This window comes from Styela clava, chromosome 14, assembly GCF_964204865.1.
Source record: "Styela clava chromosome 14, kaStyClav1.hap1.2, whole genome shotgun sequence".
Lineage (NCBI taxonomy): Eukaryota > Metazoa > Chordata > Ascidiacea > Stolidobranchia > Styelidae > Styela > Styela clava.
Window position 1 is genome coordinate 14573471 of NC_135263.1, and position 13508 is coordinate 14586978.

Sequence of the window (13508 nt, forward strand, 5' to 3'; positions counted from 1 at the left end):
TTTTATTTCAGAAAAACCCGATTTTGGAGAAATCACCCCATTTACACAAAACCTAAATTTAGAAAATATTAAGGTGATTTTCTCAATTATACATTTGTAAGAAAACAGTTGATTCAATGTCATTTCATCCTCAATTAAATTCACTTTCCTTGAATTAGATTGACCAAACATGAACTGATTGATGGATTGCACAATTATGGTGTGACTAACCTACAGACCATAATCTAATGAAAAAGATTTCATTCATTATAGCCCATCCTTTTGGTATACAGCTTTATTGGACTAGCGAATATATTGTTATTTCCAGAAATACGGTATTTTTAATACCCTGTATCTCAACATCTGTTTACTAATCACTTCAATCTCTGCACTGCACTTCAATGTGTACAAAAATATTACAAGAGGAATTTCACAACAATTTGGAGACAACTGGAAAGAATATTTCAGGCCCAGGGATGGCCAATACCGAATAGTTCACTATTTCTAATACATTCGTAATTATTTTTTTGGAATATGAAATTTCAAATACTTCGAAAATAAAATCCACTAATTGAAGCTTATCTATGTGTATGTAGGAATTTCCATACAAAAAGCAATGGAATAACTGCTATCTACAAGTTACAACCTAGCTATATTACCAGGCATTTCATATTTGCAGATTATTGCGATATATATTTCATATACCATGAGTCATGTTAGCAGAATTAAATTAATACGGCAATAGTGGTATCGGTAATGGATTTGAATATTTGCGCAACACAAAATCATCCTAGTAAAACGCCCATACTTTTAAATACCAACCATTATCCAAATTATTTGCCAAAAGCGGGATAAAGTATGAGTAATTTTTGCGACTTGTGACAATTTTTTCGTGAGTACAAAAATGCGAATCAAAAATTAATTATATTCGGGAACTTTACCACACATTTTAAGTCCACAGATCGCCGTTGTATTTTGTAAATACGAAAATAGGAATCAAAAATTAATATTAATCGCGAGTTTGCCACACAATTTATGTCCACAGATTGCCGTGATATTGTGCCGAATGTAATTAGTTTTTGATTCTTATTTTCGTACTCACGAAAAAATTGTCACAAGTCGGAAAAATAATTTATACTTTATCCCGCTTTTTGGGAATTATTTGGATAATGGTTGCCATTGGTTTGTATTTAAAAGTATGGACTTTTAACTAGGATGATTTTGTGCTGCGCAAAATATTCGAATCCATGACCGATACCACTAATTAAAATGCCTTACCGTGTTAATTATCATAACTCAAATGTTGGTAAATCTGGCAGTTTACTACACATTTTAAGGCCACTGATCGCCGTTGCATTTTAGAATTATAATAGTTTTATTATTTTGTAAATACGAATTCGAAATTAATTATAATTGGGCAGTTTACCACATATTTCATGTCCACAAATACCCGTGGTATTTGGTATTAATACTTTCATTATTTTATCAATATGAAAATAGGAATCAATATTTAATAATATCGGTCAGTTTACCACACATTTTAAGTCCACAGATTGTCCATACAACCATGAGTTACGTTGAACAGAATAGAATTAATACAGCATGACATTTTAAATGCTGGTACCAGTCATGGATTGGATTATTTTGCGCAACAAAAAATCATCCTGGTAAAGGATCGATACTTAACTATCGTTATCAAAATTATTTTCTAATAAATCGACTAGTTTTTCCAACTTGTGACAATTTATTGGATGTCGTAACAATTACGGCTATAAATACAGTATTTCCGGGCTAATACCGGTAAGTCCACATGGCAAATAGGAAGATGTCTATTTTTAGCACTCAAAAAAGGGGTTTTTCCATATAGGCCTCCAATAAGACGGGTAGAAAAATTGTGTCCCTGTTGTTCAGTTATGCTAAGATGCCATAATAATTTTATATGTTTACAACCAGATCATGTTAGTTTGGTAGAATCGTACTCACAGAATGATTTTGGACAACCTATTAATCCGAATGTTGAATTAATTTTGGAATGTGAGAAGTACTACACTGTACGCCCACGGGTTATTTCACAGCTGTGTTTTCCTGTCCCTGTCGTGTTCTGCTGAATCGGCGAAACGAAAGGGTCACAAATCACTTTATTTTGGTGGCCGTGTTTCTCTTTAAAGTAACGACAACCGGCCTGCGATTAAATATCACGATTGGCAGACCCTAAGACCCAAGTATAAGGTTACACAAATCATGCTTGAGAAGACTCATGCGAATATTAAGCAGACCACATAGAAATAAAATAAACATACTTCTCAATTAGACGCCCCCCCCAAAAAAAAAAAGGTCGAAAAATTGGGCCTAAAAAAGCAACATATTAGCCGGGAAATACGCTAATTGTCAATTTTTCGACATAATGTAAATGAATTTGTAAATTAAAAGCCTCGTAGAGGAATGTCGGCAATGTCCACCCACGCAAACGTGCAAATGTGTCACAACACTATGCGACGTACGGTCGCACAGAATATAAACAATCAATGTGCCGATTCTATTTCATCGTCATTACAATACGTGAGACAGCGTAAAGATTCGTTTGAAGATTCCCGTAAAACGAAACACCACGTTTATGGCGAAAAGTGGCTACTATTCGGAATTATTCGAAAATCAGCTGAAAAGGTATTCGAATACTTTGATATTCGAATACATTCGAATATTCGATTCGTTTTGGACAACCCTGTTCAGTCTATACAAAAACACTTATACTGAAATTTCTACCACTACACTTCAAACCAAAACCTAAAGACACCCTAACCAAAACATTGCAAAAGGGGGCAAGAATTCAGAATTAAGTTTAAAAATGTACGAAAATTAAAAAAGCCATTCACAGAAAAAATAAAACTCATATACAGTTTTCATATACAGGTGGATTCCTTGAAAAAGTTTAACATATATTCCTCCAGGAGCCAGGATTACTAGATCGGTTGCTTCTTCTGGTTTAAGATTAACTAGACGAAAATCATTTTCTGTAAATAGAACTCGATGTTCTAATGTGCCAATGCATGATAGTTCTTTTAATTTGCCCATAACTTCCAAAATATTCTCTTGGTGAGTGTGGGGGGATCGTAAGATACTTTGAATGACCACAATCATAATACCAGTCATAGTGTTTGGTTTGAAGTCAGATTTGAATTTCAAAGCTATCAATGTGTAGACAAGCATCACAGGTGTAGTGCACAGCGACAAGAGTAATGGCGCTTTGATTTCAAGAAATTCCATTATTTTTTCGGATTCTTCATTTCCTTCATATCCAGCAATGATATCTTTGATTGATTCCATTGTTAATCCTGCAAGTGCAATAACCTTGTCTGGTCGAACTTCTCCCCAATAATTTCTGATGGAATGTTCACGACTGGACGATATAATGCGACACCCAGGAAATAATTTTCCAGCGAGAAAATTCCATATTATTACTTCAGGATATGCCGGCTCATCTAGAGTGATGATTTCATAAACTCCATCAACTGTATATTGAAGAGTATCCAAGGAGTCAAGCATAAACAAAACTTCCCCTGGGTGAGTTTTTGCTAAGTCTATTGCTTGACTTATTTCTTCTTTTGGAAAACTGTTGAAAATTAGTTCACCTGCTGTTACTTTACTGTTGTTCATAAACTGTTTACATTCTATGTATTGAATCATCTTGATTCCTTGAAAATATTTCTCTTGCAAAGCATGTCTTGATGTTGCTTTCATGAGTGTTGTTTTACCAGATCCGGCGGGACCTACAAAACAGACATGACCTTGTTTAAAGTTGCTGAAAATATCAACAAGCTGAATCTCTCTTCTGATGCCCCATTGTCTCTCCTCTTGTAAATATGTTTCAAACTCAGGTGGTTCTGGTATATAATCATATTGATGTATTCTTCCACCTTCATAAAACTTGACTTTTTCCAATAGAGGGGTGACATTCACATTTAGTTTTCTCTCAAAAACATGAAAAGGTTCAGCAAAGTCATAGAAGTAAGTACGCTTTTGTGTGTTTTCATTGATTTTTCTTATGACTTTTTGATAAGACATTATGACTGGTTTATTATGTCAGTTTTAATATGGGTATTGACCATCTGGTGAAGCTTTATAAAATTATATCAATCTGATGTGGATTTCATTAGTACTTTTTTGGCAATATCTTCTAGAAAATAAACTTTATCTAAACCTGCTAGAAATCTGAAATGAAATATTTGTTAACCAGGTGCGATCAAACCTGAAACAGATGCCAGCAAAGCTGTTGTGCGTATGATATAATGTACACTACACACTCGAACAAGACTCCCTAGACAAGCAGCCACTGATTATGCAAAGAAATACTATTTTTTGAATGGCAAGAAAGAAATTTCCAGATCAACAGAAATCACCTTATATTGAGTGTTTTAAAAACAGGAAAGCAGAAAGGAGTATGTATTAGTTCCAGTCATAAACATAGTATCGGTTATCTGACTAATAACCATCTATGTTTGTCAACCTTTTTTCGTGTTGAAATTAAATATGACTATTTTAAAGTGAGTGTGCCTATCCAATAACTGCTGGCATGTCTGGAGTTATGAAAAACTTCTCAAATACTCGTCATGCCATTTAGTCATAATTCAGCTGCTTAACTCAGGTGACAAATGCAAGTTTATACTACCAATCAGATATTGTTGGTGCCACACATTCAAAAATAACTCAAATTTTATAACTGGCAATCGTGAATGTTGAGATGTCGAACATTCTTTAACGCTATTGCTGGGTACTAATAAAATTTCATACGGTATTGATCGCCTATAAACAGAGGGTTTCAATTTTATGTAAGACCAGTTATGCAGAGGTTATAATTTATATATATGATCATCTCATCTCTACCAAATAAAATATAATTTAATTATATACTATATCTCATCTCTACCAAATAAAATATAATTTAATTATATACTATATTTGACATAGCTTTACCCAAGACACAAGGATATTTAGACTAGGGATGTCCGTATCCGAATACTAAACTGTTCTAGAATCCTTCTGAAAAAACATTTCGAATATCGTTTAAACTAAATTAAAAGAACCAAAATAATACTGCACCAGTGTTTGAATAACTTTATTCCCAACATAGGTGAGTGTAAAAAACATGTAACATATGACAAAGTCTGCCAAACTGTACTGATGTGAATTGCTGAAATAATATGAAACATTCTCGAAAAAAGTTATTTTCTGAATAAATAAAACAAACTGTTGCCATTCCAAGCTTGTAATAACAGATGTTGGAGCCAATTAAAATACTTTAAAAATTATCAAAAATGAGTCATGGGACAAAAACTTTTTTGAAATTGCACACTTCAACCAGTGTTTTTTTTATAACAAATCTTGGCTGCAATGTAGAACATTCAACGCTCCCACATGCTCTCCAGTTAAAAAAGTACAAAATTAAGATGGCAAGTGTTGCAACTTGCAAGCATCGCGGTACATTTAAATTACCCGAATAAGCTGATATTTGGCAACCAAAATGAAGCCGACAAATAGCTATACCAATCAGAAACAACAAAATTGAACCTGCAATTTATCTAGGAAAGTTATAGGGCTCCATTTGATGTTTACTGCCGAAAAACTTGATTGATTAATTTTCAAGCCATTTTAGTTGCGGAAAGGTTATTTAAAATATGTTTCTATTATTTTTTTTAAGATTTTTTTTCATAGAATACAAGGAATACATACCGGTATCTTGAATATCAAAACACTAAAAATAGCACCAGACTATGGTAACAAAAACTTTTCTTCTGTTTTATTTCAGAAAAACCCGATTTTGGAGAAATCACCCCATTTACACAAAACCTAAATTTAGAAAATATTAAGGTGATTTTCTCAATTATACATTTGTAAGAAAACAGTTGATTCAATGTCATTTCATCCTCAATTAAATTCACTTTCCTTGAATTAGATTGACCAAACATGAACTGATTGATGGATTGCACAATTATGGTGTGACTAACCTACAGACCATAATCTAATGAAAAAGATTTCATTCATTATAGCCCATCCTTTTGGTATACAGCTTTATTGGACTAGCGAATATATTGTTATTTCCAGAAATACGGTATTTTTAATACCCTGTATCTCAACATCTGTTTACTAATCACTTCAATCTCTGCACTGCACTTCAATGTGTACAAAAATATTACAAGAGGAATTTCACAACAATTTGGAGACAACTGGAAAGAATATTTCAGGCCCAGGGATGGCCAATACCGAATAGTTCACTATTTCTAATACATTCGTAATTATTTTTTTGGAATATGAAATTTCAAATACTTCGAAAATAAAATCCACTAATTGAAGCTTATCTATGTGTATGTAGGAATTTCCATACAAAAAGCAATGGAATAACTGCTATCTACAAGTTACAACCTAGCTATATTACCAGGCATTTCATATTTGCAGATTATTGCGATATATATTTCATATACCATGAGTCATGTTAGCAGAATTAAATTAATACGGCAATAGTGGTATCGGTAATGGATTTGAATATTTGCGCAACACAAAATCATCCTAGTAAAACGCCCATACTTTTAAATACCAACCATTATCCAAATTATTTGCCAAAAGCGGGATAAAGTATGAGTAATTTTTGCGACTTGTGACAATTTTTTCGTGAGTACAAAAATGCGAATCAAAAATTAATTATATTCGGGAACTTTACCACACATTTTAAGTCCACAGATCGCCGTTGTATTTTGTAAATACGAAAATAGGAATCAAAAATTAATATTAATCGCGAGTTTGCCACACAATTTATGTCCACAGATTGCCGTGATATTGTGCCGAATGTAATTAGTTTTTGATTCTTATTTTCGTACTCACGAAAAAATTGTCACAAGTCGGAAAAATAATTTATACTTTATCCCGCTTTTTGGGAATTATTTGGATAATGGTTGCCATTGGTTTGTATTTAAAAGTATGGACTTTTAACTAGGATGATTTTGTGCTGCGCAAAATATTCGAATCCATGACCGATACCACTAATTAAAATGCCTTACCGTGTTAATTATCATAACTCAAATGTTGGTAAATCTGGCAGTTTACTACACATTTTAAGGCCACTGATCGCCGTTGCATTTTAGAATTATAATAGTTTTATTATTTTGTAAATACGAATTCGAAATTAATTATAATTGGGCAGTTTACCACATATTTCATGTCCACAAATACCCGTGGTATTTGGTATTAATACTTTCATTATTTTATCAATATGAAAATAGGAATCAATATTTAATAATATCGGTCAGTTTACCACACATTTTAAGTCCACAGATTGTCCATACAACCATGAGTTACGTTGAACAGAATAGAATTAATACAGCATGACATTTTAAATGCTGGTACCAGTCATGGATTGGATTATTTTGCGCAACAAAAAATCATCCTGGTAAAGGATCGATACTTAACTATCGTTATCAAAATTATTTTCTAATAAATCGACTAGTTTTTCCAACTTGTGACAATTTATTGGATGTCGTAACAATTACGGCTATAAATACAGTATTTCCGGGCTAATACCGGTAAGTCCACATGGCAAATAGGAAGATGTCTATTTTTAGCACTCAAAAAAGGGGTTTTTCCATATAGGCCTCCAATAAGACGGGTAGAAAAATTGTGTCCCTGTTGTTCAGTTATGCTAAGATGCCATAATAATTTTATATGTTTACAACCAGATCATGTTAGTTTGGTAGAATCGTACTCACAGAATGATTTTGGACAACCTATTAATCCGAATGTTGAATTAATTTTGGAATGTGAGAAGTACTACACTGTACGCCCACGGGTTATTTCACAGCTGTGTTTTCCTGTCCCTGTCGTGTTCTGCTGAATCGGCGAAACGAAAGGGTCACAAATCACTTTATTTTGGTGGCCGTGTTTCTCTTTAAAGTAACGACAACCGGCCTGCGATTAAATATCACGATTGGCAGACCCTAAGACCCAAGTATAAGGTTACACAAATCATGCTTGAGAAGACTCATGCGAATATTAAGCAGACCACATAGAAATAAAATAAACATACTTCTCAATTAGACGCCCCCCCCAAAAAAAAAAAGGTCGAAAAATTGGGCCTAAAAAAGCAACATATTAGCCGGGAAATACGCTAATTGTCAATTTTTCGACATAATGTAAATGAATTTGTAAATTAAAAGCCTCGTAGAGGAATGTCGGCAATGTCCACCCACGCAAACGTGCAAATGTGTCACAACACTATGCGACGTACGGTCGCACAGAATATAAACAATCAATGTGCCGATTCTATTTCATCGTCATTACAATACGTGAGACAGCGTAAAGATTCGTTTGAAGATTCCCGTAAAACGAAACACCACGTTTATGGCGAAAAGTGGCTACTATTCGGAATTATTCGAAAATCAGCTGAAAAGGTATTCGAATACTTTGATATTCGAATACATTCGAATATTCGATTCGTTTTGGACAACCCTGTTCAGTCTATACAAAAACACTTATACTGAAATTTCTACCACTACACTTCAAACCAAAACCTAAAGACACCCTAACCAAAACATTGCAAAAGGGGGCAAGAATTCAGAATTAAGTTTAAAAATGTACGAAAATTAAAAAAGCCATTCACAGAAAAAATAAAACTCATATACAGTTTTCTCTTCAAATACAGGATCAATTGTGCTGTGGTTAAAGATTGTTCAAAAATTTCTGTGGGCCCTATGGAATATGTTTTTTTTCTTTATATTTCTGTGAGATGACGTCATCAAAATTAAAATATCGGCACCATGCCATGGTCTGTGACCACAGTATGTGTATATGTGATAGTTAATTATGTATGACCGTGTAAGTTGAACACAATCAATGAATTAAAAATATACCGTATATTCTCGAAAGTACGCCTATCGGGCGAGTAAGCAGACTCCCTAAAAACGGCGATTTTATAAAAATCGCAAATAAGCCGGTCCTACGAATCGTTACACGCCGTAAGCCTTAAGAAAGGCGTAGAAAGAGAACAAAATTACTGCAACGCAAACATTTTCACACCTTCATCGTTTCTGTCTGTTAGCGAGGGCCTGTTGGTGAATTGTTACTTGTAACTCTTACTTGAAATTTATGTTAATGAAGTCTACATTGCTTTTCAATGCATGTCGGGAGTTTAAAAGTAAGTTCCTGAATCAGCATCAAACAATTTCATTTGATCGCCCACAACGGCGGTTAATTTCGTTCCATGTCTGTTTCAAGGAAAGAAAACCAATGTTACATATCGTGTGTTGTACTTTGCTGCTCTAAACCAAAATTGCATCTTTTCTTGCATCCATGATATTTCCTAAGCAACTTTAACTTTATATTTGATTACTATTATTAAATGTTCATATTTAAAGTGTCCCAAATCATGTTATAAAATGTTACATTCTTCATTTTTTAAATTTAATATGGTATTTGCTTTGCCATCTAAAATGATATTCTTTAACGTTTGAAAGTGAATACCATCATATAAAACAATTGTTGTTGTGTGATATTTATATATTTGGTTTTAGCCTAGTCAGGTGTAAATATATACTGTGTCTGTATCCTTGAATCCATATACATTTACAATTCCAATATGCTTGACTTGTGCATTCCCAGTGAATTGTTATTGCTTTCTCATTGTGAATTTGGAGATTACGTTTTTTTTTTCTGTTTGCAATCCTTCGCTATATTCACCAATGTTACATATCGTGTGTTGTACTTTGCTGCTCTAAACCAAAATTTCACTTTATATCGCATCCATGATATTTCATAAGCAACTTTAACTCTCTATTTTTAGATTTGATTACTACAGTATTATTAAATGCTCATATTTAAAGTGTCCCAAATCATGTTATAAAATGTTGCATTCTTCATTTTTTTTATTTCATAAGGCTAATATGCCAATTGCCAAGCTTATATTGCATTCATGATACTTACTCTGTAAAATGATTTCATATAATTTTACGTATTCGATTATAACTATTAAATGTTCACATTCAAATTGTCCCAAATCGTGTTATAAAATGTTACATTCTTCATTTTATAAAGTCAATATGTCATTTAATAGCTCATTTCCCAAATAATTTGTATCTGAGTGCCTGAGCTCCAATCTATTTCGTTTCGATCCTTTTTATATTTTTGAAATTCAATTGATAATAAAAAATGGTAATTACATGTAAATATTGTATATAGTAAACAAAAATAAGAGGTATTGATATATTGACACTGAACCTGTTATTTATTTTTATGCTTATTAAATTGAAATGAATTGGGTGGCAACTGACTTTGATGACCCCCAAAGGTCGTATCGTGCTTCCCAGTCCTATACCGAAAACATCTGTCTATTTGATATTTATATATGTATGTATGTATATATTGTTTTTTTGGTTTGACAAAACGAAATAAACTCTCTCTCTCGGTATTAAAAAATTCTTATAAATCGCTGATTCGTAAATCGCTATTAAAGGGCTTTTCAAACCTCTTAGAATGAATGTTTTTATAGTTGATGTTGCTATCGTTGGCAATTCTTCGGTAATTCGGTAATATGAATAATTTTATTTATCATTTGATTTTGAATATAGTGTCATTACTTGAACAGCGTGAGCGATGTTATGCATAATTTACAGATAAATATTTCAATTATAACGAAGGCAACACGGCTTGCCGTGAATTGACGCTGTTGCTCTTAAGTAAAAGATAAAATCAAATACAAGCGGTCACTGTATAGAGGTGATTAAAAGTCGGGCGGCGTTATTTGTGTTAAGGGGATAGCCCACCAAATGATAAGTTTTAACCACGAAACAGTTGGTGTAAATCAATGCTGTTGCTCTTAAGTAAAAGATAAAATCAAATTTAATCAAATACAAACGGTCACGTGTATATAGGGGAATAAAAGTCGGGTGCGTTATTTGCGTTACGGCGATAGCTCACCAAATGATAACGTTTTAACCACAAAACGGATGGCCGTAAATCGACGCTGTTCCTGTTAAGTAAAAAATCAAATTTAATCAAGTACCGTACAAGCAGTCCGTGTATAGAGGTGATTAAAAGTCGGGCTGTGTTTTGCGTTATGGCGATAGCGCTCCAGATAATAACGTTTGACCACGAAAGGCTAGCCGTAAATCGACGCTGTTGCCCTCATGTAAAAGATAAAATTAAATTTAATCACATACAAGCGATCATGTGTATGATCAAACAATCACACCTGCACAATCGACCGTGTGTGACTGTGTGTGCCTGCACGCTGTTTATCATGAGAACTAAGCATGGTTTGTAGCTGTTGGAATTACCGGCAAGTCAGCATAATAGCATCTCGTTACGCGATCAAAGTCATGCGCAAATTTTTTAGTTTGACCTGAGTTATGCGCGAATAAGCCGGCCCCCTAGTTTGGCAACTTTTTTTTTTAGTTTTAAACTCGGCCTATATGCGCGAATATACGGTTTATGAAAAGTACCTAACACCCCTGTTTTAAACCTCATTTGAAACCCTAAAATTGAACGAAGAAGATAATAATTTTTCACAAAAAAAATTTACTATAAATTGAACACAAGCCATTCTTTTCATTGACTTTACATGCATAAAAACTTTGAACCTGTGGCTATATTCTTTGAGAGGTGAAAACCAAAACTCACTAAGAAATTTTCAAAAATGACAGTTTCATATGTCAAGTCTACAGCTTAACACTGAACAAGACCTTTTGTAAGTAACCACACCTAAGTGGAAATGAATAAATAATAAAAAAAAAGTTACCAAACTAAGGGACCGTCTTATTCGCGCATAACTCAGATTGCACCAAAAAATCAGCTCATTCGCGCACCAAAATTTGATCACGCAACGAGATGATATTATGCTGACTTGCCGGTAATTTCAAAAGCTTCAAACCATACCAAGTTCTCACGATAAAAAGCGTGCACGCACACACACAATCGCTTGAGAAGGTGGGTTGTCTTATCATACAGCTGATGGCTTGTACAGTCTGTGATTGGTTGTTTAACACGTGACACTTGTACAGTCTGTGATTGGTTTGTTTCCGCTCGCTTGTCGAGCCAGTTGTTTCGTGGTGAAAACGTTATTATTTGGCGCGCTATCGCCGTAGAGGCAATTAACGGCGCGCGACTCAATCACCTTTACGATATTTTATCCAATAAGGGCCGTGATAAGGCCGACTCTCATCGAAATTAACTGCGTTGTGGACGATTGAAGGAAATTGTTTTATGCTGACTCAGGGACTCTCTTGAACTCCCGACAACAATCCCTTCCATTAATACAAATCATGACGCATGAAAAGCAATATAGACTTTATTAACATGAATTTACAAGTAAGAGTTACGAGTAAAAATCTACGGCCGTCGCTAACGAACAGAAATGATAAACCTGAGAAATATTTGTGTTACAGCAATTTTGTTTTCTTTCTGCGCCTTTTTTTAAGACGTCTGGCGTGTTAAGATTCATAGCGATTTATAAGAATGTGTTAATACAGCGTTATTTCTTTCCTTGAAATGGACAAGGAACGAAATTAATCGCCGTTGTGGCGATCAAAGGAAATTGTTTTATGCTGATTCAGGAACTCTATTTCAAACTCCCGACACAATCACGACGCACTGAAAAGCAATATAGACTTTATTTAACATAAATTAAGTAAGAGTTACGGGTAATAAACACCTACGGCCCTCGCTAACATGCAGAAACGATAAACGTGAGAAATGTTTGCGTTCCAGTAATTTTGTTCTCTTTCTACGTTTTTCTTGAGGCGTCCGGCATGTAAGGATTCGTAGGACCGGCTTATGTGCGATTTTTTATAAGTCGCCGTTTTGAGGATGTTTTCAGGGAGTCGGCCTATTCGCGATAGGCGTAATTTCGAGAAAATACGGTATGTGAAAGTAGAATTATGAAAATTCCAAGTGTGCTCTCAGATGAAAAAAATAATTTATCATCATACAATTCAGATATGAACAAATACATGAATGTCATTCGCGATAGAATAGTTAATTCTCGGTTAATGCAACTTTCATCAAATTCACTTTTATTGAAGTGTGAACAGCGATTTCATTACTTATAGTACCACTCCCTTAGCACACACATTTATAGGACTGATTTAATGGAAATTCCAGGAATAAGTATTTTTTATCACAGGACTGTTGTCATCTGTTTGCTTTCAATGTCAGCTGTTCAATGTCTGGTGCTAACTGGGCTCTTATCAGAAAAACTAATTAATTAGATTGAGAGTAAACAAAGGGCACAAAAATATTACAGAGCGATTACACAACAATTTTGAAGCGCATTAAACTGAACACAATATTCGGCGTACTTATCCACCACAACAGTCAGTCAGTAAATTAATTTTTTCACGAAAATGAAGGTACACTTGATTTAAACAAAAACTAGTAAAAAAACATGAAAATAGTATTTCACGGTGAAGGGGGGTGTGAAAAACAAATGTTGGTTATCGAGCAGCGACACTGATGATTAATGTCTAACTTTGATACATGTTGAATAGAAAGAA